Source organism: Schistocerca americana, chromosome 3, assembly GCF_021461395.2.
Source record: "Schistocerca americana isolate TAMUIC-IGC-003095 chromosome 3, iqSchAmer2.1, whole genome shotgun sequence".
Lineage (NCBI taxonomy): Eukaryota > Metazoa > Arthropoda > Insecta > Orthoptera > Acrididae > Schistocerca > Schistocerca americana.
In genome coordinates, this window is record NC_060121.1 from 121,230,936 (window position 1) to 121,257,075 (window position 26,140).

The following is a 26,140-nucleotide window of genomic DNA, read 5'->3' on the forward strand; positions in this document are numbered from 1 at the left end:
GCCATCTATCACAAAGCGAAAAAAGTGGTCCAACTAAAACATTCGTATCTCTTTAGCTACTACACGAATACGTAATAAAAACCGGGGGTTCCTGTTTAAAAACACGCAGTTAATATCCGTTTGACCTATGGCAGCGCCATCTAGCGGGCCAAGTATAGCGCCATCTGGTTTCCCCCTTCAAGCTAGAAAAGTTCCATTCTTTGTAGTTTTTTCATTTGATGCTTATTTCGTGAGATATTTGGCCCGTTCACGATCAATGGACCACCCTATATACGCCCCTGTCTTTCATGTGTAACAACTGGAAGTTCCATTGTTGTATGCCTGTTAGTTATTGTTCAGTGCTGTATTGAGTAGAACGTTACGTCGCACAGTTTATGAATTTCGAGATGACAGATTTAGGGAAGTAACGAGTCTCCATTAAATCTTGCTTGAAACTCAATAAAACCATTACAGAGACACATTAAATGTAGCAGGAAGCTTACAGTGATGAGTGATTAAGCCGTGCTCGGAGTTACGAACGGTTCAGACCGTTTAAAAACGCCCAGGCGGAAGTTAAAGATGACCGTCGCTCACGACGCCCTTCGACGTCTACCGACGTTACTCATGTCAGGATCGTCAACGAAACCGTGAGTGTCGAAGACTGTGCGAGAGGTTGCAGAAGAATGTAACATTTCACTTGGATCATGTCATGAAATCCTGGCACAGCATCTTAGAATGCATCGTGTTGCCGCCAAGTCCGCCCCACGGCTCATGAGTCAAGACCAGCAAGACCTTCGCCTCGCAGTCTGTGAAGAGCCTTTGGATCGCGCAAATGAGAACGAGACGTTCCTTAATAGAATCATAACAGGTGACGAGACGTGGTTATACAATTATGATGCTGAGACCAAGGTTCCATCTTTACAATGGGTCGGGAAAGATTCTCCAAGTCCTAAAAAAAGCGCGTCAGGTCAGGTCAAATGTCATAGGCATGCTGACAGTTTTCTTTGACTTTGAACGACTAGTTCATCATGAATTCGTACCACAGGAACAAACTGTTCATCGATGGTACTGGCGGAACGTGTTGGGATACCTGCGAGAAAATGTGAGAAGGAAACGGCCTGAAATATGGCGAGACGATTCATGGCTTTTGCATCACGATACTGCACCCGCACATTCACCCCTGTTGGTGCGTGACTACTGCACAGAAAACTAAATCATCGTGTATCCTGATCCTCCATACTCTCCAGACATGGCCCCTGGAGACTTTTTTGTTTGTCCAAAATTGGAAACCCTGCTGAAGGAACGAAGATTTGCAACGACAGACGAGATAACAGACAATTCGCAGACGGCGCTTCGCGTGATCCAGCAAGAGGCGTACCAGGATTGCTTCCGGAAGTGAAAACGGCGTTGGGAGTGGTGTATCAATTTTGGGGGAGAGTATTTCGGAGGAGACCATGCACAATAAGTAAAAGGTAGGCGTAGAAAACTTTTGTGGACAAAGTTCGCGAATTTTTTGAACGGACCTCGTATACGGCCGGTTGTAATTGCAGCTACTCACAAATGTCCAGTATGGTCTGTAATTACCGTATGGCAGCGAAACTTGGTACACATTCTAATGCGTTAATGTGGAACCGATTTACGCTGGGAAAAAAAAATTAGGTTCAGTTTTGGTCATCAAGTGCAAATCTGGCGCTGTGCACTGTTTATTCGTCTTCTGACATCCACACTGTCATTTCACAACCCATGACGTGACCGAACAGTGTGGGTATCGAGAAGAGGGATCTTTCGCTGTTAACGAAACTGTTTTATGTGGACGGCAACAGTTACAGTATTGCATGGACACAGTAGCGCCTACTGAAAGGTCTCGGAGAAGACCGGTCTCATTAAATGGTTTAAAGAAGATGAAATTCGAAGGCACCGGTGAGGTTGGGGTGGCCTGTGGAAGAAGGCCTCCTATCCCGGTGGTAATCATTGACGAGGTTGCTGTTGCTGTAAATGACCATCCACCACGTGCCTCGGAAGTTTTGCGGTCTGTTGTACACCGGTACCTGTACAAGATCCAGACGTATCAGCAACTGTATCCTCACGATCCGTAGCAACCGTCTGATTTTGCTCTTCGGTTTCCGGCATGGCTCAAAGTTGATGAGATGTGGCTGGCAAATATTCTATAGAGTTACGAGGCACATTTTACAGTACAGGCTGCAGTGAATACACGGAACTGCCGAATTTGGGGTACTGTAAAACAGCGTATTGACCACGAAGAGCCATTACACTCGCCATGAGACTGTGTGGTTTGGATTCACAAGCACCTTTATCTCGGACCGTTCTTCTTTGGAGAGAATACACTCTGAGGGCGTTCAAAAATGGTTCAAATGGCTCTGAGCACTATGGGACTCAACATCAGTGGTCATCAGTCCCCTAGAACTTAGAACTACTTAAACCTAACTAAACTAAGGACATCACACACATCCATGCCCGAGGCAGGATTCGAACCTGCGACCGTACTGGTCGCGCGGTTCCATACTCAAGCGCCTAGAACCGCACGACCACACCGGCCGGCCCTGAGGGCGTGTCAGGGGTACCGTGAAGTCTGTACCTTATCGGGACCTCCTAGTATAGCATATGATTTCTGCTTAGGAGGAAGAGCGCAGCTGAGTGGAAACCACTGTTTTCATTCAAGATGAGGCAACACCTCATGTCGCTCGCCCAGGGAAACATCTGCTCAAAGCAACCTTATACGACCATGTTATGTCCAGAGGTTTTTCAGATTCATGGCCTGCAAGATCACCTGATCTCTATTCGTGTGAGTTTCTGGCTATGATGATATCTAAAAGAACGCCTTTATCAGGGATACGTTTGGTTTCAATCTCACGTGAAGGCCGCCATACAGGAATACGTTGCTCAGATTCCACTGTAACTGCTGCGAGTAACTGTTAATCGCGTCGTTTTACGGATGCAGCACCTCTTCAACGAAACTAGTGCTCATATTGAACAAATTGTGTAAGGGGCGGTTAGTAATAAAATCAACATTATGCCTTTCTCATTCGTTTGACCTTTTCTTTCTGCGTCCCGTTTCTAATCCATTACATATGGAGACACTTCTGTACGTCTTTCTTGCATTCAAAACTCCAGAATTGCAGCCGCTGGCCAGAATTGGAACTAATTTTCTTCTAGCGTAAATTGGTTCCTTATTAACCCTCAGAATGTCTACCAAGTTTCGCTGCCATGCGGTAATTACATCCCATACTGGGACCTGAGTGAGTAGCGGCACTTCAATTGTTACCAAATGGTTGCACCTGTCATACTGAGATTCAGTGGAAAAATCTTCAGGAAACTTAATTCATCCACGAAATAAGTGGCTTGCAAACAGCTCGTAAACCGGTTCTTCAGTATTACTCGTCAGATTAAATTAATAGAAGAGACAGGGAAGAGCCAGAGAAGGCTGCAGTGTTCCATCACGAGTCTGTCTTGTAGACGCGGCACTGTTACGGAGTTGTTCACAAAGATCCAGCGGCACAGGTTGTAAGAGAGGCGCCGTGCGTCACCGAGAGCTTTACTGTCAAACTTACGAAATAAATCAGAGAAATCAGAGTTCTTACGGAGGTTATGTGAGCTATAGCCGTACTCTAGCGGTAGCGTTTTTGACCAGTAATTAAGACGTCATGGGTTCCAGGTTCGATTCCAGCCATTTGGGATAAAAATCGTCAGCAGTGGAGGCTGAAGACATCCTTAGTAAGGAATCGTCCTCGTTCTGCCAATGGCCTTGTCAAAGGGGCCGATGGAACGGATGTAGGTTGCCCTTGCAGCGGGAAACTGCCACGAAAATACGGAAGAATCAGCAATGAGAATGTAGAAGGCAATGGGAATCACCGCAGTGATGACTTACAATGTGTAGCGACAGAACATGTTGCCTATGGTTGGAAAAGTACCATGATGATCTCTCCATTTGCGAAAGATTCCGGATATGTCCTCCATTCGGATCTCGGGGAGGGGACTGCCAAGGTGAGGGCGACCAAGAGAGAACGAGTGAATAACCAATGAAAGCTAACATTCTACGAGACGGAGAATGGAACATCGGAAGTCTGTACGTGGTAGAGAAGCTAGAAAATCTGAAAAGGGAAATTCAAAGAGAGTTTCTAGATACAGTAGAAGGCGGGAGGGGACGTCAATGAATTAAAATGGAAAGAAGGTAAGGATTTCTGGTCAGAAGCATAAAATGGTATGAGAGGAGTAGTATCTGTTACGAATAGGAAGGCAGGACAAGAGTGACTTATTATGAACGGTTCACTGATAGGGTTGTTCTCATCACAATCGACAGCAAACCCTCGCCAACATCATTTTTTGAGGTACACATGACGACGTCAGAAGCAGTAGGTCAAGAAACACAGAAAGTGTATGAGAATATTGAAAGAGTAATTCAGTAAATAAAAGGACATGGTTATCTAATAATCATAGATGATTAGGAAGTGGCAGTGTGGAAGAAATTAGACGGTGTTACGGGAGAATATAGGACTGCCAATAGGAATGAAAGAGGAGACAGACTATGCTAGTTCTTCAACAAATTTCATCTAGTAATAGCGAATATAACGTACAATAACTACAGGAGGAGAAAATATACTTGGAAAGGGCCTGTAGACGTAGAAAGATTCAAGCTGGATTACATTACTGTCAGATAGAGATTTCGAATTCAGATACTTGATTGCAAGTCGTACGAGCACATATAGACACGAATCACAATTTAGTAATGATGAACATTATACTGAAGTTTAATTTGATCGTCCGAAAGATCTAGTGTAGATAGAAGTCGAGTACAGAAGTACCGAGGAATGACGAGATGCTTTCGAAGATTCCACTACTACGGTCTTGTATACGACAGTAGGCAGTTCAGTGGAGGAAGAATGGACATCTATAAAAAGGGCATATACAAAAATATTGAAATGTGTGTGAATTCCTAAGAGACCAAACTGCTGAGGTCATCGGCCCTTAGACTTACACACTACTTAAACTAACTTATGCTAAGAACAACACACACACACATGCCCGAGGGAGGACGAACCTCTGGCGGGTATATACAGAAGACAGGTAGATATAGGTACAAGAAAATTAATTGTAACCAATCTTTTGGGAACAGAAGAAATTCTTCAATTGATCGATGAAAGAAGGAAGTATAAAAATGTTCCAGAAAAGGCAGGAACTATGAGTCACTTAGAGATGAAGGTAATAGGAAGTGTAGAGAAGCCAAGGTGAAATAGCTACAGGAAAAATGCGAAGCAGTCAAAATAGTAATGGTCGTCATAAGGACTGATCACCGTATGGAAAAGAATAACCTCCGTTTAAATTAAAAACTAAGGTGTCAACATAAGAGTACAAGAGCAGTTCCACTGTTCAGTGGAGAGCGGGTAGCAGATGGATGGAGAGAGTGCGCTGAAGGATGTATCTGAGGGCGTGATAGGAGAAGCGGGCGTCAGTGTGGAAGATATAGGGGATTCCGCATTAGAGCCAGAGTTTAAGAGAGCTTCGGTAGACTTGCCGTGGCATGCGGAAAGCGTAGATAACATTCCTTCGGGTTTTCTAAAATCGTTTGGGGGAGTGGCAGCCAACAAACAAGTTGGTTTGTAGAATATATGAATCTGGTGACATATCATCAGACTTTCAGAAAAATATCAGCCACACAATACCGAAGATAGCGAAGACAGGTAAGCGTGAGAGCCATTGCACAATCAGCTTAACATCTCACGCATCCAATGTGCCGACAGAGAATAATATACAGAAGGATGGAACATAAAGCTTAATATTTGCTAGATGATGATCAGCTCGACTTTAGGAATGAGAAGTGTGGGCTCTGTCGTAGGTTAGTCAGTAGTGGATTATGGTGTGGGATTTGTTCAAAGTATTTTCATTGGGGGACATGCAGTGGGGAAGCCAGTGGGTATTCTAGCGAGATCCGCTCCTCGGAATGCAGAATCTGTAGTAGAAATAAGTTGATAGAGAAGCATGAGTGTAAGATCTGTGCCATTCAGGTGCAGTTACAATGTATAACGGTGGAACTAGATAGGTTGAGGAGGGTGAAGGGTGGTGGGGAATGGGAACTGGCAGTTGACAAGAAGGCAGTTAGGTGGAGGAGGTGTTCAGACAGTTATACTTTGCGTATATGCAACAGACTTGACCACCTGAGAATTGAGTGGAGAGGAGCCTCTTGTAGGTGTAGGTGTAGGGAACACGAAGCAGTCCTCAGCAGTTAGGAGGCCTAGGTTAGTTGCAAAGTCAAACAGAAAGAAGAAGGTTCTGCTGCTAGGTAGCTCGCACAGTAGAGGTGTGAGTCAGCAGTTGCAGGAAGTGTTGGGGAGTGAGTACCAGGTCATCAGCATTGTGAAGCCTAGTGCAGGGTTTGCCCAGGTGACTGACAGCACAGGGGAGTTACGTAGGAATTTTACACAGGAGGTTAAGGTAGTGATAGTGGGTGGAGCAGGGAACAGTCTTGATAGGGACGGGGAATATGATGTAGGTGGTGACTCGGTAAAAATAGCTACTCAAATTGGTGACACTAATGTGCATTTCGTGCAACTGTTTCAGCGTCATGATCGGCCTCACCTTAATATGCGGCTGTTAGGCGCCGTAACATGGGGCTGGAGAGGGCACTGATGGCAGAGGGCATGGGTCACATTTCAGTGGTGGCAGTTAGGTCTATCAGGAGACCAGGTTTCACTAGAAATGGCCTGCACCTCAGTAGGTATGGGAAGGGGAGGCTGGCAAAGCTTATAGGTGACAGTGGAGTGGGCAGTGGTGGGATCACACGGGGAAAAATTTCTGTAGTAGTTTGTGTTAGAGGTGCACCTTTTCTAGATTGAAGTCAGCTGATAGCTATACTTACTAAAAGGAAGTCCCTCTAACAAAGGGCTCACCTTCATAGGATGTCATGTTTCCAAGAAGAGAAGGCATTAGCATATTTCATCAAAATGTATTAGAGATAAAGTTAGTGAAGTCCTCACAGATGTTGACTCTGAAATTATTGGTATATCGGAGCACCACTTAAGTAATTTGACAATTCAGAGGCTTCCTTTACCAGGACACAGATTAGCTGTCTGTTTTTCAAGGAGCTCCTTGCGGTGTGGGGGAGTGGCTTTGTACGTAAAAAACAGTATTCCATTTGAGTCCATAGATCTAGCACGACACTGCACTGAACAGATATTTTAATGTTGTGCAAGGGCAGTTGAATTTAGTGAAACTAAACTTCTAATTGTTGTTGTCTATAGGTCCCCTAACTCTGACTTCAGAGCATTTCTGCTCAAGCTGGAGAGAGTTCTTGATTCACTTTGTAGGAAGTACCAGAAATTAGTTATATGTCGTGACTTCAATATAAATTTTGTATATGATGGTGCAAGAAAAGGATGTTGGTAGATCTACTAAATTCATATGATCTGATGCAGACTGTGTTTTTTACAACTAGGGTGCAGGGGAACAGTATCACAGCCATAGACAATATTTTTATTCATTCTTCATCACTAGATGGGCATTCTGTTAGTAAAAACGTTAATGGCCTTTCAGACCATGATGCACAAATTTTAACACTAAAAGGCTTTTGTACTCAAACAAATGTCACATGTAATTACAAACTATGTAGGAAAGGTAATCCAGCAGCAATAAAGAGTTTTTTTAATCTTGTCAAGGAACAAGAGTGGCAGGATGTTTATAGTGCCGATAACATAGATGATAAATATAATGCTTTCCTTAACACATTTCTCAGACTCTTTGAGAGTTGCTTTCCACTACAACGTTCTAAATGGGGTACTAGCAGTAATAGGCAGCCCGGGTGGCTGACTAGTGGGTTAAGGATGTCATGTAAAACAAAGTGGGAATTATAGCAAAATGTTAGAAGTAGTCACAATCAAGCTGCAGTAGCCCATTACAAACAGTATTGTAAGGTGCTTAAAAATGTTATTAGGAAGGCAATGCAAATAGAATAGCTAATTCACAGGATAAAATTAAAACCATATGGTCAGTTGTGAAGGAAGTGTCTGGTCAGCAACACAAGGTCGACGATATAAAGTCAGTTCGCAGCAAAAATATTTCTGTTTCTGATAAATCAGATAAATGTACAGTATTTAACAATCATTTTCTGAGCATTGCTGGTGAATTAAATAAAAATTTGGCTAGTACAAGGAATCATATAACTCTCTTGGCAAATGCCTTTCCGAGATTGATTTCTGAAATACTCCTCTGTGATACAGACAAGGGGGAGATTGAGTCAATAATTAAATCACTGAAGACTAAGGACTCTCTTGCTTATAATGGAGTGCCTAGCAGAATATGAAAATAGTGCTGCACATGTTAGCCCTGTATTTAGCCATATTTGTAGTTTTTCCTTTATGAATGGTCAATTTCTTGAACGATTAAAGTACTTAATAGTAAAGCAGCTTAATAAAAAGGGAGAAAGGGTAATGTAGACAATTGTAGACCTATTTATATTCCATCAGTGTTTGCTAAAGTTATTGATAAGGCTGTGTATGTAAGGATAATTGATCATTTATATCACACTATTTGCTATCATATGCACAGTTCGGTTTCAAAAGTTGCTTAACAACTGTAAATGCTATATTCTTTCTCTGTGACATACTGGATGGGTTAAACAAAAAGTTTCGAACGCTAGGCATATTTTTTGATTTAACTAAGGCGTTTGACTGTGTTGATCACAAAATATTTCTCCAGAAGTTGGACCATTACGGAATACGAGGAGTAGCTCACAATTGGCTCACCTCTTACTTCAGCAACAGACAGCAAAAGGTCATTATTCACAGTGCTGAGATGTGGGGTCTGAGTGGGGTACACTCAAGTGGGGGGGGGGGGGGGGGGGGCTAGGGATCAGTGTTGGGGCACTCTTGTTCTTATTTATATAAATGATATGATGCCCTCTAGTATTACGGGTAACTATAATATTTCTGTTTGCTGATGAAACTAGCTTGGTAGTAAAGGATGTTGTGTGCAACATCGGCTCGGTTTCAGATAGTGCAGTTCATGACCGAAGTTCATGGCTTGTAGAAAAGAAACTAACGTTAAATCACAGTAAGACTCAACAAAATGTGACGTTTTAATTTCACAGAATGGGCATATCATTAGTGAAACTGAACAGTTCAGATTTCTAGGTGTTCAGATAGATAGTAAACTGTCGTGGAAAGCCCACGTTCAGGATCTTGTTCAAACACTTAATGCTGCTATTTTTAGTATTCGAACGATAACTGAAGTAAGTGATCGTTCGACACGAAAATTAGTCTACTTTGCTTATTTTCATTCGCTTATGTCGTATGGTATTATATTCTGGGGTAACTCTTCCCTTTCTAAAAGGATATTTTTGGCTCAGAGACGAGCGGTTCGGGCAATAAGTGGTGTAAGTCCACGAACCTCTTGTCGACCATTGTTTACGAGTCTGGGTATTTTAACATTGGCCTCTCAATATATAAATTCCTTACTGACATTTCTTGTTAACAATATTAGCCTATTCCCAAGAATAGGCAGTTTTCACTCGGTTAATACTTGGCATAAATCAGTCCTGCATTTGGATCGGACTTCCTTAATTCTTGTGCAGAAAGGTGTGCAGTATACTGCTGCAACCATTTTCAATAAGCCACCACTCGAATTCAAAAATCTTAGCAGTAATCCACGAGCTTTCAAATCGAAAATGGAGAGTTTCCTCGTGGGTCATTCCTTCTATTCTATCGAGGAGTTCCTTGAAAAAGTAAGCTGATTCGCGTTGTATTGTTGATTGCGCGTACTTATGATTGTCTTTTTTCGGGTTCGTAAACATTTTGTTTTCATCTGTTATTACTTTTAATTACCTACTTTAATTTCATGTACTGACACGTTCCATGACCTTGGAGATTTGCTCCTCAATTTGGTCCTACATTACTTGACGTGTAAATAAATAAAATAAATGAATAAAGTGAAGACACCAGAGAGGCAATTCTGACGTTGCGCTTCATAATAAAAGCAAAACTTAAGAAAAATCAAGACGCATTCATAGGATCCGTCGAGCAAGGTGTAGCGTTCGTCAATGTAAAACGGTGCAAAATGTTCGAAATTCTCAGCAAAAATAGGCGTAAACTATAGCGAAAGACGGGTAATGTACAATATGTATAAGTATCAACAGAGGAAGACAAAGCAACGGAGAATGACAAAGTAAGAAGTTTTCGTATCAGAAATGATATAAGATAGTGTTTCGTCCCTGCTGTTCAATCTACAGATCGAAGAAGCAATTACGCAAAAAAATAAAGATTCAGGAGTGGTATTAAAATTCAGGATGAAATAATGTCAGTGACAATATTTGCTTATGACATTGCTGTCCTCAGTGAAATTGAGGAAGAATTGCAGGATCTGTTAGACGGAATGAACAGACCATGGACTTAGAGTAAATCGATAAAAGGCGAAAGTGGGCGAAGTGAAGGAGTTCTGCTACCTACGAAGTAAAATAACGTATGACAGACGAAGCAAGAATGACATACAAAGCCAGCCGCGGTGGTCTAGCGGTTCTAGACGCACAGTCCGGAACCGCGCGACTGCTACGGTCGCAGGTTCGAATCCTGCCTCGGGCATGGATGTGTGTGATGTCCTTAGGTTAGTTAGGTTTAAGTAGTTCTAAGTTCTAGGGGACTGATGACCACAGATGTTAAGTCCCACAGAGCTCAGAGCCATTCCATTCTTGACATACAAAGTAGACTAGTACAGGCAAGAAGGGGATTGCTGGCCTCAACAAGGCTACTAATATCAAACATTAGCCTTAATTTGAGAAAGATGTGGAGCACAGTACTGCAATGTATTCAACCATGGACAGTGGGAAAACAAAAAAGCAAGAAGAGAGTCGAAGCGTTTGAGCTGGCGTGTGGAAAACATTAACAAGAAGAAGGGTCAGTATGATGGGACATATGCTGAACTCCTCTTACTTCTGTCGGAACAGACCTCGGAAGGCTCAATGGTACCGACCGACTGCCGTGTCATCCTCAGCCGGCTGGCGTCACTGGAGGTGGATATGGATGCGCATGTGGTCAGCACACCGCTCTCCCGGCCATTGTCAGTTTTCAGAGATACCACTCTTCAGTGAAGTAGCTCCTCAATTGGCCCCACGTACCAACAGCATCCGGCAGACCCAGACGGTCACCCCTCTACGTACCAGCCAAGCTCGATAGCGCTTAACTTCGGTGATGTGAGGGGAACCACAGCGGCAACGTCTTTGGGACGTGTGTTAAGACATCAAGAAATTAATTCCATCGTATTAGAAGGAACTGTGGAGGGCAAAAACTGCAGGGGAAGACAGAGCTTGGAATACATCCGACAAGTAACTGAGGACGTGGGGTGTAAGTGATACTCTGATATGAAGAGGTTGGCACAGGAGGACAGTTCGTGACAAGCCGCATCAAAAGAGCCAAAAGACAATAGAAAAAAACAACAGAGGCTTATCTGCCTCCACGATATCGATCCTGTTGGTTAAACATATCGCGAGTGGCGAAATGCCCATGTGGATGTTCATACGTAAATAATTAAAAATTGGTTTGTGAGCAATGTTATCACAGTGTCTCGAGAGGATATTCTTGAAAACGATCAACAGGAAAATACCTGTGTGTTCTAGCATGGAATTGAGAAGGTAAAGCGGAAAAAGGTATTTTACAATTTTTATACGTATCACACCACTGTACAGTCCATTACCAGCGAAATCGACATCTGGACATACGAATGCGTAAACGGGAAATAACAAAATAAATAGTGAAACGTGTCTGTATTAAAGATATGTGTTATCATGAGGACGACAGCTCGTAATCGGTAAAGGGAAGACTACTCGTTCCTACGCGTTTCTGTAATTTAAGGATCGTGGTGCTTCACGCTTGAATTACAGAAAAATATCCGTAACATCCAAAATAATATCGATGCCTTATGGGTGCGTTGTCACAGTGTAAAATTAAGAAGGTAATACTACGTCACTGCGTGTGATACAAGAGGAGACGCCATAATAGTGGATAGGAGCGGGCCTGTTTGTAAAAGTTACCTGGGAGGTCGCGAATTGCCTGTGGGCACAAAGCGGGTGATTTTTCACGGCAACGGGAGACTCAGCTTCCGCAGGGGGTGTTTTCGCTGCAGGTAAGTTCTCACACTGCAAGCGAAGTAAAGTCCCGGCAGACCACACACAGACACGCACACACACACACACACACACACGCACACACACACACACACGAGGAGAATTTGTCAGAGGGGGGAGGGAGTAGGAGTGTTAGGGAAACGAACAATATATCAACTCCGGCACGAGTGTCGGTTCCGGCTTTCATCCTTCAGAAACTGTAGATTTTGATACAGCATGTTTGTTCATTCGCGGCAAGGCTAGTCCCCCGTTTATTTTGTCATTCTTGACAATCGAAAACGTTCTATCCGCTGACAAGAGTCTTTACGTTTACGTGACTACTCTACAATTCATATACGAGCACCTCATCGAACCACTTACTCACTATTTCCCTCCCCGTTCCACTCTCTGACATTGCACTGGAAAAACGAATAGTTAAATCTTTCTACGTCTACATCTGCATCTACATCTACATTTATAGTCCGCAAGCCACCCAACGGTGTGTGGCGGGGGGCACTTTACGTGCCACTGCCATTGCCTTCCTTTCCTGTACCAGTCACGCATGGTTCGCGGGAGGAACGACTGCCGGAAAGCCTCCGTGCGCGCTCGCATCTCTCCCCCCTCCACCCAGAAAAATGGCGGGAAGTTTAAATTCCAAGAGGATAATGTTGTGGGTTGGCAGGAGAGCCAACACCGGGTACTAGAGGAAGCCGAAAAGCACGCGTTTTAGCTCACGCAGGCTGGCGTGAGGTCTGGAACAGGACAAGGAAATTAGACTTTAGAAAAACGGACGTAGCTGGTGGAATACTTAACTTTAATCCATAATTGGTGAACATCGCTCTTGACGGCACATGTTTTACAGCATCAATAGTAACTGGTAATGGCGCCTTGCTAGGTCGTAGCAAATGACGTAGCTGAAGGCTATGCCAACTATCGTCTCGGCAAATGAGAGCGTATTTTGTCAGTGAACCATCGCTAGCAAAGTCGGCTGTACAACTGGGGCGAGTGCTAGGAAGTGTCTCTAGACCTGTCGTGTGGCGGCGCTCGATCTGCAACCACTGATAGTGGCGACACGCGGGTCCGACGTATACTAATGGACCGCGGCCGATTTAAAGGCTACAACCTAGCAAGTGTGGTGTCTGGCGGTGACACCACAGATAATGCATCACACCCCAGTTATCTCTACTAAGCAAAGAAACTCGTGGGAAGAGAGGTCACTTGGGCTACCTCCACTAACCTAAGTCATCCGAGCGCCATCACTTCCTAAGCGTTATTAGGAAAAGGACTCAGCCTGCACTGGGCTGGTGGAGAGAGAAAGAAGTGTACTTTATTTATTTTAGAAGAATTTATTTAGGGATGGGGTATATTTATCACAGTCATACAGAACACACGCTCTGACACGCCAAACGGCATAGGGACCTCTAAACTACTCCTAAATAACTCATCTATAATGCTCTACACACACGCCTGCTAATTTTAAACTGTCAAAATAACACATTGCACAGCCTACAGACATGCAAACCACTCGTAAATAATGCAATACATTTATGTCCAGAGAACCAAAAAACTCGTAAATTGTCAAAATAATAATCCATCTAAAACATTCAGCAACATGCTTGCTAATCGTCAACTATCGAAATCATGAAATCATGCACCAGTCTTTATTTAAATAACTAGAGCCAGCACCACCATCAAGTGGGTTCGCCAGGAGGTCCGCACTCCAACTGACCTAGTACACACAACCACCAGCGGAGGGCAGTGTCGTCCAAGATGTCAGGTGATGACCAAGATGGCTTCAAACAGTGTGTTCACCACGAGGTCTAGACCTAGTACTCAGTACCACCACCAGAGAGCACTTTCTGTGTGAGCTCCGATTCCTTCCAGTTTATTACAATGATGATTTCTCCCTATGTTGGTGGGTATCAACAAAATATTTTCGCAGTCGGTGGAGAACGCTGGACAAATCATCTCTCGCAACGAAAAACGCCTTCGTTGTAATGACTACCGTCCCAACTCGCATATCATATCCGTGACACTCTCTAAGCTATTTCGTGATAACACAAAACGAGTTGCACTGCTTCGAACTGTGTCGATGTCTTCCGTTAGTCTTCTCTGGTATGGATCCCATACTGCACAGCAAAACTCTAGCGAAGGGCGGACAAGCGTAGTGTAGGCATCTCTTTAGTGAATCTGTTGCACCTTCTGCGTGTTGTGCCAATGAAACGCAGTCTTCGTTTGCCAATCCCAGAATATTATCTATGTGATCGTTCTCGTTTAAGTTGTTCGTAACTGTAGCTCCTAGGTATTTGGTGGTGCCGACCGTTTTCAGCTGTCAACTGACCGCAGTTAATTTTGGCAGACGGTGAACCGTTGTGTAATGTCAACTGGTTGCCACCACCACCACCTGCTCCAACAGAGAGACAAGAAATTTCGATTTAGACCGATATTTGTTATTCGTATACAAAGTAAAATGTTGCTGAAGTATTTCTTATTATACTGCGTTCTCCACGTACCCTGTTTGAAAGAAAGCGTACCTGACAAGTTCGACGTAGTCAGTTCCACTGCAAAACCTCAAAACGTTCTTAACTTCCATTGCTTTGGTCTTCCGCCTGAACGTCCCATCTGTCAACAGTAGGTGGAGATGCAACTATGCAACTGTCTTTAGTGCAACCGAATAGAATCTACATTTCTGTGACGACGTTATTCGGTTTCTCATGCAGTCTTTTTCAAGTTGTACGTAGACGTTATAGCTAATGTGCATCTCCATGTTTTCGCAGCGCAGTGACTGATCCATTAAATTACGGGTGTGCAGTCCGCCGGCTCGCTCTGCAGAAGACTGAACGGTTTACTGCCGAAATATTAGGAGAAGAAATAAAATTTATACGGATGCACACCCGAAATTTAATGGATCAGTCATTGCTAATGATTTCTAAACTAGGTGCACTGCTTTTTACCTATAGCCACGCAGAGTGGCCGCGCGGTTTGAGGCGTCCTGTCACGGACTGCGCGGCCCCTCCTGTCAGAGGTTCGAGTCCTCCCTCGGGTATGGGTGTGTGTGTTGTTCTTAACATAAGTTAGTTTAAGTAGTGTGTAAGTCTAGGGACCGATGACCTAAGCAGTTTGGTTCCTTAGGAATTCATACTTTTATTTACCTACAACACAGAAATAAAAACTTTTTTGTGATGTATGCGAGAGATGCGAAACCCTACTAATTTAGGATCATACGAAAAGAACCTATTAGTTTGTTTTTACTATTATCTCTAGTTTAGGAGATATACAATAACATCTAAGGGCCAGTCAAATGAAAACCGAACACTCGTCACTAAGGGAGCATGTAATGACTCGATTAAAAATGAGTCGCCACACGTGTTAAGACATTTATCGCACTGGGAGACCAAACGATCAATGCCCGTTTCGTAGAATGCGGTCGGCCACTGACGGATCCACAACCACATCCACTCTTGCACTTCTCATCCAACTGAATCCGACGTCCACGCATGTCTTTCTTCAGTTCGCTAAAGACGTGAAACTCACGCGGTGCAAGATCCGGGATGTACTGAGAATGTTGCAGTGTTTCCCAACCAAATGGCTGAAGCGTAGCCTTCGTAAGATTGGCTGTGGTGAAGTGGTTCAAAAATGGTTCAAATGGCTGTGAGCACTATGCGACTTAACTTCTGAGGTCATCAGTCGCCTAGAACTTAGAACTAATTAAACCTAACTAACCTAAGGACACCACACACATCCATGCCCGAGGCAGGATTCGAACCTGCGACCGTAGTGGTCGCTCGGTTCCAGGCTGTAGCGCCTAGAACCGGACGGCCACTTCGGCCGGCTGTGGTGAAATGGGGAGGAGTTGATTGGGAGGGGGGGGGGGGGGAGGGGGCCGGCCGGGGTAGCCGAGCGGTTCTAGGTTCTAGGCGGTACAGTCTGGAACCGCGCGACCGCTACGGTCGCAGGTTCGAATTCTGCCTCGGGCATGGATGTGTGTGATATCCTTAGGTTAGGTTTAACTAGTTCTAAGTTCTAGCGGACTGATGGCCTCAAAAGTTAAGTCCCATAGTGCTCAGAGACATTTGAACCATTTTTCGTTACCGTCAATAGGATGATCCCATCTAACATCATTCCTGGGCGTTTTGACTTTCTGGAGCGTCGTACTTTCTGTAAAGTGTCCCCATAGCAGCTGCTCACTGATTGTGGTTCGACGCTCGAGAAACTAGACGAGCAAAGGGCCACTGCAGTCGAAGCAGAAGGTCACCATGACCTCACCAGTACCAGGAGAACTCCCGCGTAGATGCGCTGGAAGCGTGGATCAGTGGGTCAAACAGGACGGACATCACATCCTACCGCTGGCGTGTAGAAACAAGAAAAATGTTATAAATGTACCAGGCAGTTGTAGTTTTGTATACTTTTCCAATGATTTATTTATGATTTATCCATGGTATGAGTACTGTAATTAATATTAACCGATTTCTCTTTCAAGACAGATAATAATTACTGTGAATTGCACTGCCCGTAAATTTCTTTAAAGAGTACATCATTTAATTTGTTCTCAGCAGTTAGTAGCTTTCTTTGCAAACTAAATGAAGTAAAAGTGAGATTATTTTAGTCCCATATAATTGCAGATTGTGCAGTTTCTATTTTTGCCGAGTAGAATTGAGACAGCTCGTTACCCTCAGTTTTATCACTTAGTGTTCTTTGAAGTTTAGCTACGCTTGGAGTAGCGGAAGATTTTTTGGCACTCAGAAACGTAACATAGCGAATACTTCTCTGTTGGCATTTCCGGCGGTTTTTTATTTTAGGCCGTTTAGTAGTGCGACTCAACCGACTCAAAACTGTACAAGGTGTCTCTCCTAAGTCTCGTCAGGCGCATTTTCTCTGGTGTATTCAGGACATATATTTGCAGTTTAGTTTCTGCATTGTGTAGCTAGAGTCGGCACAGACAAATACTGCCCATCGCGCGTTTCGTGCGACGTGCGGAGTCGACGAAAAGTGCCGGTTTGTTTCCCTTTGCAAACAAAATGATTTTAAAGCGAATTTTTCGTTCTCTTTCGATAGAGCGGTCCCATGTTGGTCTACTACGATGTTCAATCATCGATATTTACTAACAGGGGCATTAAAACAGGAATTAGCCTGTAACTAGTACCTCAGCGGCGACAGAGCAACGCTGGTGTATGGAGGCAGTAATCAGAGGGGGCAGGGCAGTAATGTTGCTTTCCGTCGACTTTATTTTTTTTATTTTTTTTAAAGAATGGGGCCCCTCCACGCCCACACCAACGTGGTGACCAAACCAAAAGCTCTACTGTCACCTCCGTATAACATGTTAGTGTTTGAGTCAGGAGTCACAGGATGCGGGCTCTGATGTTACCCACGCGTCTGGGTAAGATTACTCATTAACATGGTCCATCAGGAGATAGGAAGTGGACGACAGCGATCGAAGGGTAGTGGTTGTAAGGGCAGAGGAAAGAAAGTGCCAAGGCAAGCGCCAAGGGAAAAAGAACCTCTGCGACGGTAGGACGGGTAGTAAGGGCAGTAGCGGCTTGCTATCTGCGACAGTGCATGCAAGGTGTGGTTATGTTAGTGCGAGGCATCGTGCATCGTTACCTTTGCCCTTGCGGAAGTTCGTTGCGGGGCTTGGTTCAAATGGTTCAAATGGCTCTGAGCACTATGGGACTCAACTGCTGTGGTCATAAGTCCCCTAGAACTTAGAACTACTTAAACCTAACTAACCTAAGGACATCACACACAGCCATGCCCGAGGCAGGATTCGAACCTGCGACCGTAGCGGTCGTGCGGGTCCAGACTGTAGCGCCTTTAACCGCTCGGCCACTCCGGCCGGCTGCGGGGCTTGTTACAATTGCTGCGTCCCTGCAACAGTTCAAGGTTTACATTAGCGGGCGATCGGTCATAGATCGGCTCACGGACGGTGTAGGTGGTGTGTGTGGCTGGTTTGCGTGCTGCGTACAGTACGGTTTCCCTGCGGTTGCCTGTTTTTCGGAGGGTCGTGCATCTGGGATTACCAGTAGTAGCTGTGTTGCAGGGACTCGCCAGTACTGTCGTGTTAGCGTGCTATGGACCATAGATGTTTAGTTCCTAGCCAATAGTGCTTTCCGTCGACGTCGAACATGGCTTGAGAGACGTGTGGAGCAGTAGATTTTTGGGCTGAATTCAGATACAAATTGCAAAAATGGAATTCCAAATATCGCCGAAACACCAGAGAAAGTGCGCCCAGTAGAAAGACAAGAACTCGAACCTCGGACTGCAAACTTCGATCTAACATTTACTAGAAAAGGGAGACATTACAATAAATACACACGATGCCTGCACAGTGGCATTTCTTTTCCTTATTGAAACGCCGACGCATCACACCAATGCGAAAAAATTTAAAAATAACAACTAGCTCGCCGGCCGGTGTGGCCGTGCGGTTCTAGGCGCTTCAGTCTGGAACCGCGTGACCGCTACGGTCGCAGGTTCTCGTCCTGCCTGGGGCATGGATGTGTGTGATGTCCTTAGGTTAGTTAGGTTTAAGTAGTTCTAAGTTCTAGGGGACTGATGACCACAGATGTTAAGTCCCATAGCGCTCAGAGCCATTTGAACCAGCCAATAACTAGCTCCAAAGCTTTCTTGGTGTTGTCGAGAACAGGTAACCGCACCACCTTGCGAGTGTACAGGGGCGCCTGTGTCCACGTGTTGTTGTCCTGGAAGACGGCCTACGCTGACGTGACTAACAACTCATTGTAACGGAAGAGCGCGCAACCCGTGCGACCTGGCAGCTCAGCTCGCCCGAGCTGTCCCTTGCCGTTCCCGTTGTCCCTCTTTCGGAAGGCGGTGTTTCGGCGCCCACAGGAACCGCGCCTAACAACGTCGTCCACCAACAAGGGAGGGCCGCGACACGCCTGCTGTACCGCCTCTATTTGTAACAACGCGTGATGAATGGTGGCTCGCGACGCCTTTGTGCCTGCCCGCTATTGTAGCCTGCTGTCCAGTTCGCCACGGCCTGACACCCATTCTACTTGAGCGAGCGGACAAGCCTCCAACGACACATTCCGGCATCAGATAAAGACATCCAATGCGTTGTTGTCTTCCAGAGATTTCACAGACATTCGACCACTGTTGCTAGGTAATAACCAGATCACCTGCAGAACATTCGTCGAAGGAAGGAAGGAATAGTTTAATGCTGGGTTCAAACATGCAAGAGAAATGTTACCACACCTAGTAGCACACCACGGTTGCATGTGTAAATTCCCAGTGTTCAGTGGCACAACTTAAGAGACGCAATTTTGTCATGCTACAAAAAGTTCAGCTTGGCTGTACCTTGTCATTTTTATCTACTTTCCGTCTTTCCCTTAGTTGCTCTAAATTCCTGGAAGTATGTACCGTCTATACTACTAAATGAAGGCAGTTTGTTTCTAGCCATACACGTTTCGCTACTTTTATTTGGGAAGCATAATAATCAGTGGCCTGAAATACATGTTTCTTTTTACACATACAATAAACGTAATACGTGATAGATGTAATATGCTGCTATATTACATTTTGACGTGCCGACCGCGGTGGCCACGCGGTTCTAGGCGCTGCAGTCCGGAACCGCGCGACTGCTACGGTCGCAGGTTCGAATCCTGCCTCGGGCGTGGATGCGTGTGACGTCCTTAGGTTAGTTAGGTTTAAGTAGTGCTAAGTTCTAGGGGACTGATGACCTCAGCAGTTAAGTCCCATAGTGCACAGAGGCATTTGAACCCTGGCGTAGAGAAGCAACTCAAAGATTTGGAAGCAAATAAATCAGTAGGTCCGGATGGAATCCCACTTCGATTTTACATAGAGTACTCTAGAGCGTTGGCTCCTTACATAGCTTGCATTTATCACGAATCTCTCGCCCAGTACAAAGTCCCAAATGACAGGAAAAAAGAGTAGGTGACACCAGTATATAAGCACAGTACAAGAACTGACCCCCAAAATTCCAGACGAATATCCTTAACTTCTGTTTGCTGCAGAATCCTTGATCATAATCTCAGTTCGAATACACGAGGTTTGGAACTTTAATAGTGGCAACTGTTTATTTACAGCTCGTACAAAATAGATGCGTGTTTCAAAGTTTTACTGACCTTCAGAGTAGCCACCAGCATTGTGTACAAGCCGTTGCCAGCGATGTGAAAGTCGTAGGATACTCTTAGCAGTGTCAGTTGTGTTGACAGTTCGAGCGGCTCGGTCTATTGCCCGACGAATTTCTAGCAGTTCTAAAGCGAATGCCGTGAAGTGTTTCTTTCAGTTTAGGAATCGAGTTGAACTTATCAGGGCTTAAGTCAGGGGAGTGTAGTAGGTGGTATAGCCCTTAGCAGCCCCATCAATCAAACAAGCTTCCACAGTACGTGCTTGAGCAATGTCCTGCAACATGATGGTCAGGTCCTGCAGAAAGTGTCATCACTTCTGTCTCAGTGCTCTTCAATTTTGGAACACAACCTACGACCAGCTTAGAGACAGAAGTGATGACACTTTCTGCAGGGCCTGACCAGCATTCTGGAGGACAATCCTCAAGCACGTACAGTGCAAGCTGTTACTGATTTGTTTGACGTCTGGGGCTGCTAAGTGCTATACCACCTACTGCACTCCCCTGGCTTAAGTCCTCGTAGGTTAAACTGGATTTCTAAACTGAAGGAAACACTTCACGGCATTCGCTTAAGAACTGCTAGAAATTCGTCGGGCAACAGACCGCGCCGTTCGAACTGTCAACACAACTGGCACTCCGAAGAGTATCCTACGACTTCCACATCACTGGCAGCGGGTTATAAACAATGCTGGTGACTACTTTAGGCCAGTAAAACTTCGAAACACGTATCTATTTTGTACGAGCTGTAAATAAACAGTTGCCACTATTGAATTTCCAACCCTCGTAGTAAACTTCATGTCCACGAATCAGCATGGTTTTGGAAAGAATCGCCCGTTTGAAACTCAGCTTGCCTTTTTCTGGCATGATATACTGAGAACTATGGATGGAGGCAACAGGCAGATTCCATATTTCTAGATTTCTGGAAAGGATTTGACGCGGTGCCCGATTGCAGGCTGTTAACCACGAACATATGGAGTAAGTTCACATATATGTGAATGGCTCGAAAACTTCTTAAATAACAGAACCCAGTATGTCGTTCTCGAAGGCGAACGTTCATCAGAGACAAGGGTGTCGTCTGGAGTGCCCCAGGGAAGTGTTGTTCTCTCTCTCTCTCTCTCTCTCTCTCTCTCTCTCTCTCTATATATATATATATATATATATATATATATATTATCAATGATTTGACGGACAGGGTAGGCAGCAATCTGCGGTAGTTTTCTGGCCGTGGTGTACCGTAAGCTGTCGAAGTTGAGAGATTGTAGGAAGATACAAGACGTTTTAGACAAAATTTCCAGTTGGTGCGATGATTGACAACTAGCCCTGTAAGTGGGAAAAAGTAAGTTGTTGCGGATGAACAGGAAGATCAAACCTGTAATGTTCGGATACAGTATTACTAGTGTTCTGCTTGACACAGTCAGGTCGTTCAACTATCTGGACATAAAATGACAAAGCGATATGAGATGGAACGAGCATGTGAGAATCGTGGTAGAGAAAGAGAATAGTCCACTTTAGTTTATTGGGAGAATTTTAGGAAAGAGTGGATCACCTGTAAAGGAGGCTGCATATAGGACGCTGGTGAGACCTGTTCCTGAGTACTAATCGAGTGCTTGCGATCCGTACCAGGTCGGACTGAAGGAGGAGATCGAAGCAATTCAGAGGCGGGCTGCTAGATTTGTTACCGGTAGGTTCCAAGAACATGTTAGTGTTACATAGATGCTTCGGGAGCTCAAATGGGAATCCCTGGAGGGAAGGCAACGTTCTTTTCGAGAAACATTATTGAGAAAATTTAGAGAACCGGCATTTAAAGCTGCCTGCCGAACGACTCTAGTGCCACCAAATTGTATCGCGCGTGAGGACCACGAAGGTAAGATACGAGAAATTAGGGCTCATACGGTGGCATATACGGTCACATGTCAAGGCTTATCTCACTACGGGTAAGATAGATACTGCCTAGGAAAATTAAAGAGACCTTTGGAGAAAACAGAGCCACTTGTATGAATATCAAGAGCTCAGATGGAAACCCAGTTTTAAGCAAAGAAGGGAAAGCAGAAAGGTGGAAGCAGTATATAGAGAGTCTATACAGGGGCGATGTACTTGAGGACAATATTATGGAAATGGAAGAGAATGTAGATGAAGGTGAAATGTGAGATACGATACTGCGTGAACAGTTTGACAGAGCACTGAAAGACCTGAGTCGACACAAGGCCCCGGGAGTGGACAACATTACATTAGAACTACTGACGGCCTTGCGAGAGCCAGGCTTAACAAAGCTCTTAACATCTAGTGAGCAAGATGTACGAGACAGGCGAAATACCCTCAGACTTCAAGAAGAATATAATAATGATAATCCCAAACAAAGCAGGTGTTGACAGATATGAAAATTACCGACTATCAGTTTAATAAGCCATGGCTGCAAAATGCTAACGCGAATTCTTTACAGACGAATGGAAAAACTGGTAGAAGCCGACCTCGGGGAAGATCAGTTTGGATTCCGTAGAAATGTTGGAACACGTGAGGCAATACTGGCCTTACGACTTATCTTAGAAGAAAGATTAAGGGAAGGCAAACCTACGTTTCTAACATTTGTAGACTTAGAGAATGCTTTTAACAATGTTGACTGGAATACTCTCTTTCAAATTATAAAGATGGCAGGGGTAAAATACAGGGAGCGAAAGGCTATTTAGAATTTGTACAGAAAGCAGATGGCAGTTATAGGAGTCGAGGGACATGAAAGGGAAGCAGTGGATGGGAGGGGAGTGAGACAGGGTTGTAGCCTCTCCCCGATGTTATTCAATCTGTATATTGAGCAAGCAGTAAAGGAAACGGACGAAAAATTTGGAGTAGGGATTAAAGTCTAGGGAGAAGACTAAAAACTTTGCCAGACTTACAGTATCATCAGGAGACCTCAGAGACAACAAAGGACGTGGAAGAGCAGCTGAATGGAATAGACAGTGTCTTGAAAGGAGGATATAAGATGAACATCAACAAAAGCAAAACGAGGATAATGGAATGTAGTCGAATTACGGCGGGTGATGCTTAGGAAATTACATTAGGAAATGAGACACTTAATGTAGTAAAGGAGTTTTGCTATTTGGGGAGCAAAATAACTGATGATGGTCGAAGTAGAGAGGATATAAAATGTAGACTGGCAATGGTAAGGAAAGCGTTTCTGAAGAAGAGAAATTTGTTAACATCGAGTATAGATTTAAGTATCGGGAAGTCGTTTCTGAAAGTATTTGTATGGAGTGTAGCCATGTATGGGAGTGAAACATGGACGATAAATAGTCTGGACAAGAAGACAATAGAAGCTTTCGAAATGTGGTGCTGCAGAAGAATGCTGAAGAATAGATGGGTAGATCACATAACTAATGAGGAGGTATTGAACAGAATTGGGGAGAAGAGCAGTTTGTAGCACAACTTGACAAGAAGAAGGGACCGGTTGGTAGGACATGTTCTGAGGGATCAAGGGATCACAAATTTAGCATTGGAGGGCAGCGTGGAGGGTAAAAATCGTAGAGGGAGACCAAGAGATGAATACACTAAGCAGATTAAGAAGGATGTAGGTTGGAGTAGGTACTGGGAGATGAAGCAGCTTGCAGAGGATAGAGTAGCATGGAGAGCTGCATCAAACCAGTCTCAGGACTGAAGACCACAACAACAACAACAACGGTGGCATATAGACAGTTGTTTTACCCTCGCTCTATTTGCGCATGGAACAGGAAAGGGAATAAGTAGTCGTGGTACAGGGTGCCGTCCGCCACGCACTGCACGGTGGCTTGCGGAGTATCTACAGTATGTAGATGCAGATGTAGATGTAGGGCCTTTCGAGGAGCGGCAATGTAGGATTCTTGCTTGCATTTGCTCCGCTGCGCTCGATTCCTGTGTAAAGAACCGTTTTTACTTTTTGTTCGTAATCACGTACATCATTGCTCCTTTTGAAGTTAAGTGAGTTATTTACAACAAACTTCATAAGGGAATAAATATACTGTGAAACCCAGTGAAAACGCATAACTCCTTGAAAGACGATCGCGGATGAGCACCACATATTGTTCCAACAGTACGCTTTTGAGCAGTGAAGACTTTTTTCTTATAGACGAGTTATCCCAGAACACCAATCCATATGATATTGTTGAATGAAAATACGTAGAATATGTTAAATTCTGATTTGTCTCTTTCCAAGATCTGCAACGATTCGAAGTACAAATGTGACGGAATTGCATTGTTGTAGCAGGTCGAAATTAAGTTTTTTCCAGTTTAAATTGTAAGTAGGCTGTTTAGGTTTTTATATTGGTAACGCCACGTAGCGCTCTATATGAAAATCACTGGCTGTGCTGTGTGCAGTCTGTGGCTGGTTTGCATTGTTGTTGGCTATTGTAGTGTTGGGCTGTTGGCTGTTAACAGCGCGTAGCGTTGCGCAGTTGGAGGTGAGTCGGCAGCAGTGGTGGATGTGGGGAAGTGAGATGGCGCATTTTTGAGAGCGGATGATCTGGACGTGTGTCCATCAGAAACAGTACATTTGTAAGAATGGATGTCATGAACTGATATATATAATATGACTTTTGAACAATATTAAGGTAAATACATTGTTTGTTCTCTATTAACATCTTTCATTTGCTAACTATCCCTATCAGTAGTTAGTGCCTTCCGTAGTTTGAATCTTTTATTTAGCTGGCAGTAGTGGTGCTCACTGTATTGCAGTAATTCGAGTAACCAAGATTTTTGTGAGGTAAGTGATTTGTGAAACGTATAGGTTAATGTTAGTCAGGGCCATTCTTTTGTAGGGATTTTTGAAAGTCAGATTGCGTTGCGCTAAAAATATTGTATGTCAGTTTAAGGACAGTCCTGTACAATTTTTCAAAGGGGACGTTTCATATGTCGACCCTTAGCCGAGGATACCTCGCTGGAATCTTCTGATTTTTTCTTGTAGTTTGTGTAATTAGTGTAGCTATTGTTTATTGCTAGCGCGTAATTATAGAGAGAATTTCCTTTGTAGCTGTAGTTTTTCATTGTTGTACAGTAAAACACTTGTGGCATGCATGTAGATTTGCACCAAGTATTTCGCAGCTGCGCTTGCAATTAACTAGATATTATTTTCGGTGCTATGTTAATGTGTTTTCTTATTTTGCTCTTCAAATTGTGCTTTTCTGTGTTGTCGTGTGAAATATTGTGACGATAATGGCGTATGAAAAACGTAATACTAGGCTCCAAAGTAAACTGAGAAATGACAGTGAAGACGAAAGCAGTGTGTTAGCGCCACCGTGTAATGAATTAACTAATGTTCAAACTAGTAATTTGGTAATTGTGCATAGAGAAATGGAGCGGGCGGGAAATAATGGTGTAGACAGTGAAACAAGTAGTGAACAGGGAAGCATTATCGATCGATCGGTCGGCAACAGCTCGCCTCAGGAATCCGAAATGACAGAACACAATATTGCAAATACTGTAGACTCAGGTTTTGGGTCCTCACCGTTTTCTCTAATAAGTCAAGACACATTTTCTGCTCGTCAAAATGTGAATGTTGCCGGTGCAAATGCAGTGCCGAAAAGCATAGAGGAACAGATTCCAGACACTAATACATTATTATTGCAATTAATGCAGCAAATGAAACAAAATCAGAGACAAACACAGCAACAGTTAGACACAATGGAACAAAATCTTCAAAAGTTAGACACAATGGAACAAAATCAGAGACAAACGCAGCAAAAGCTTCAAAAGTTAGACACAATGGAACAAAATCTTCGGATGTTAGACACCACGCTTGAACAAACACGTGAAGATTTAACTACAGAGTTACATAAAATCGAAGCGAAATGTCAAAAAGTCTGTAATGACATAAAAACACAAATTTGTGAGCATTTCCAACCTATTTTTTCAAGTCATGCAAATTCAGTACAGAATCACGAAGCAGCCATAAAGGAACTACAAACTATTGTTTATGAAAATCACGACACCTTGCAAGC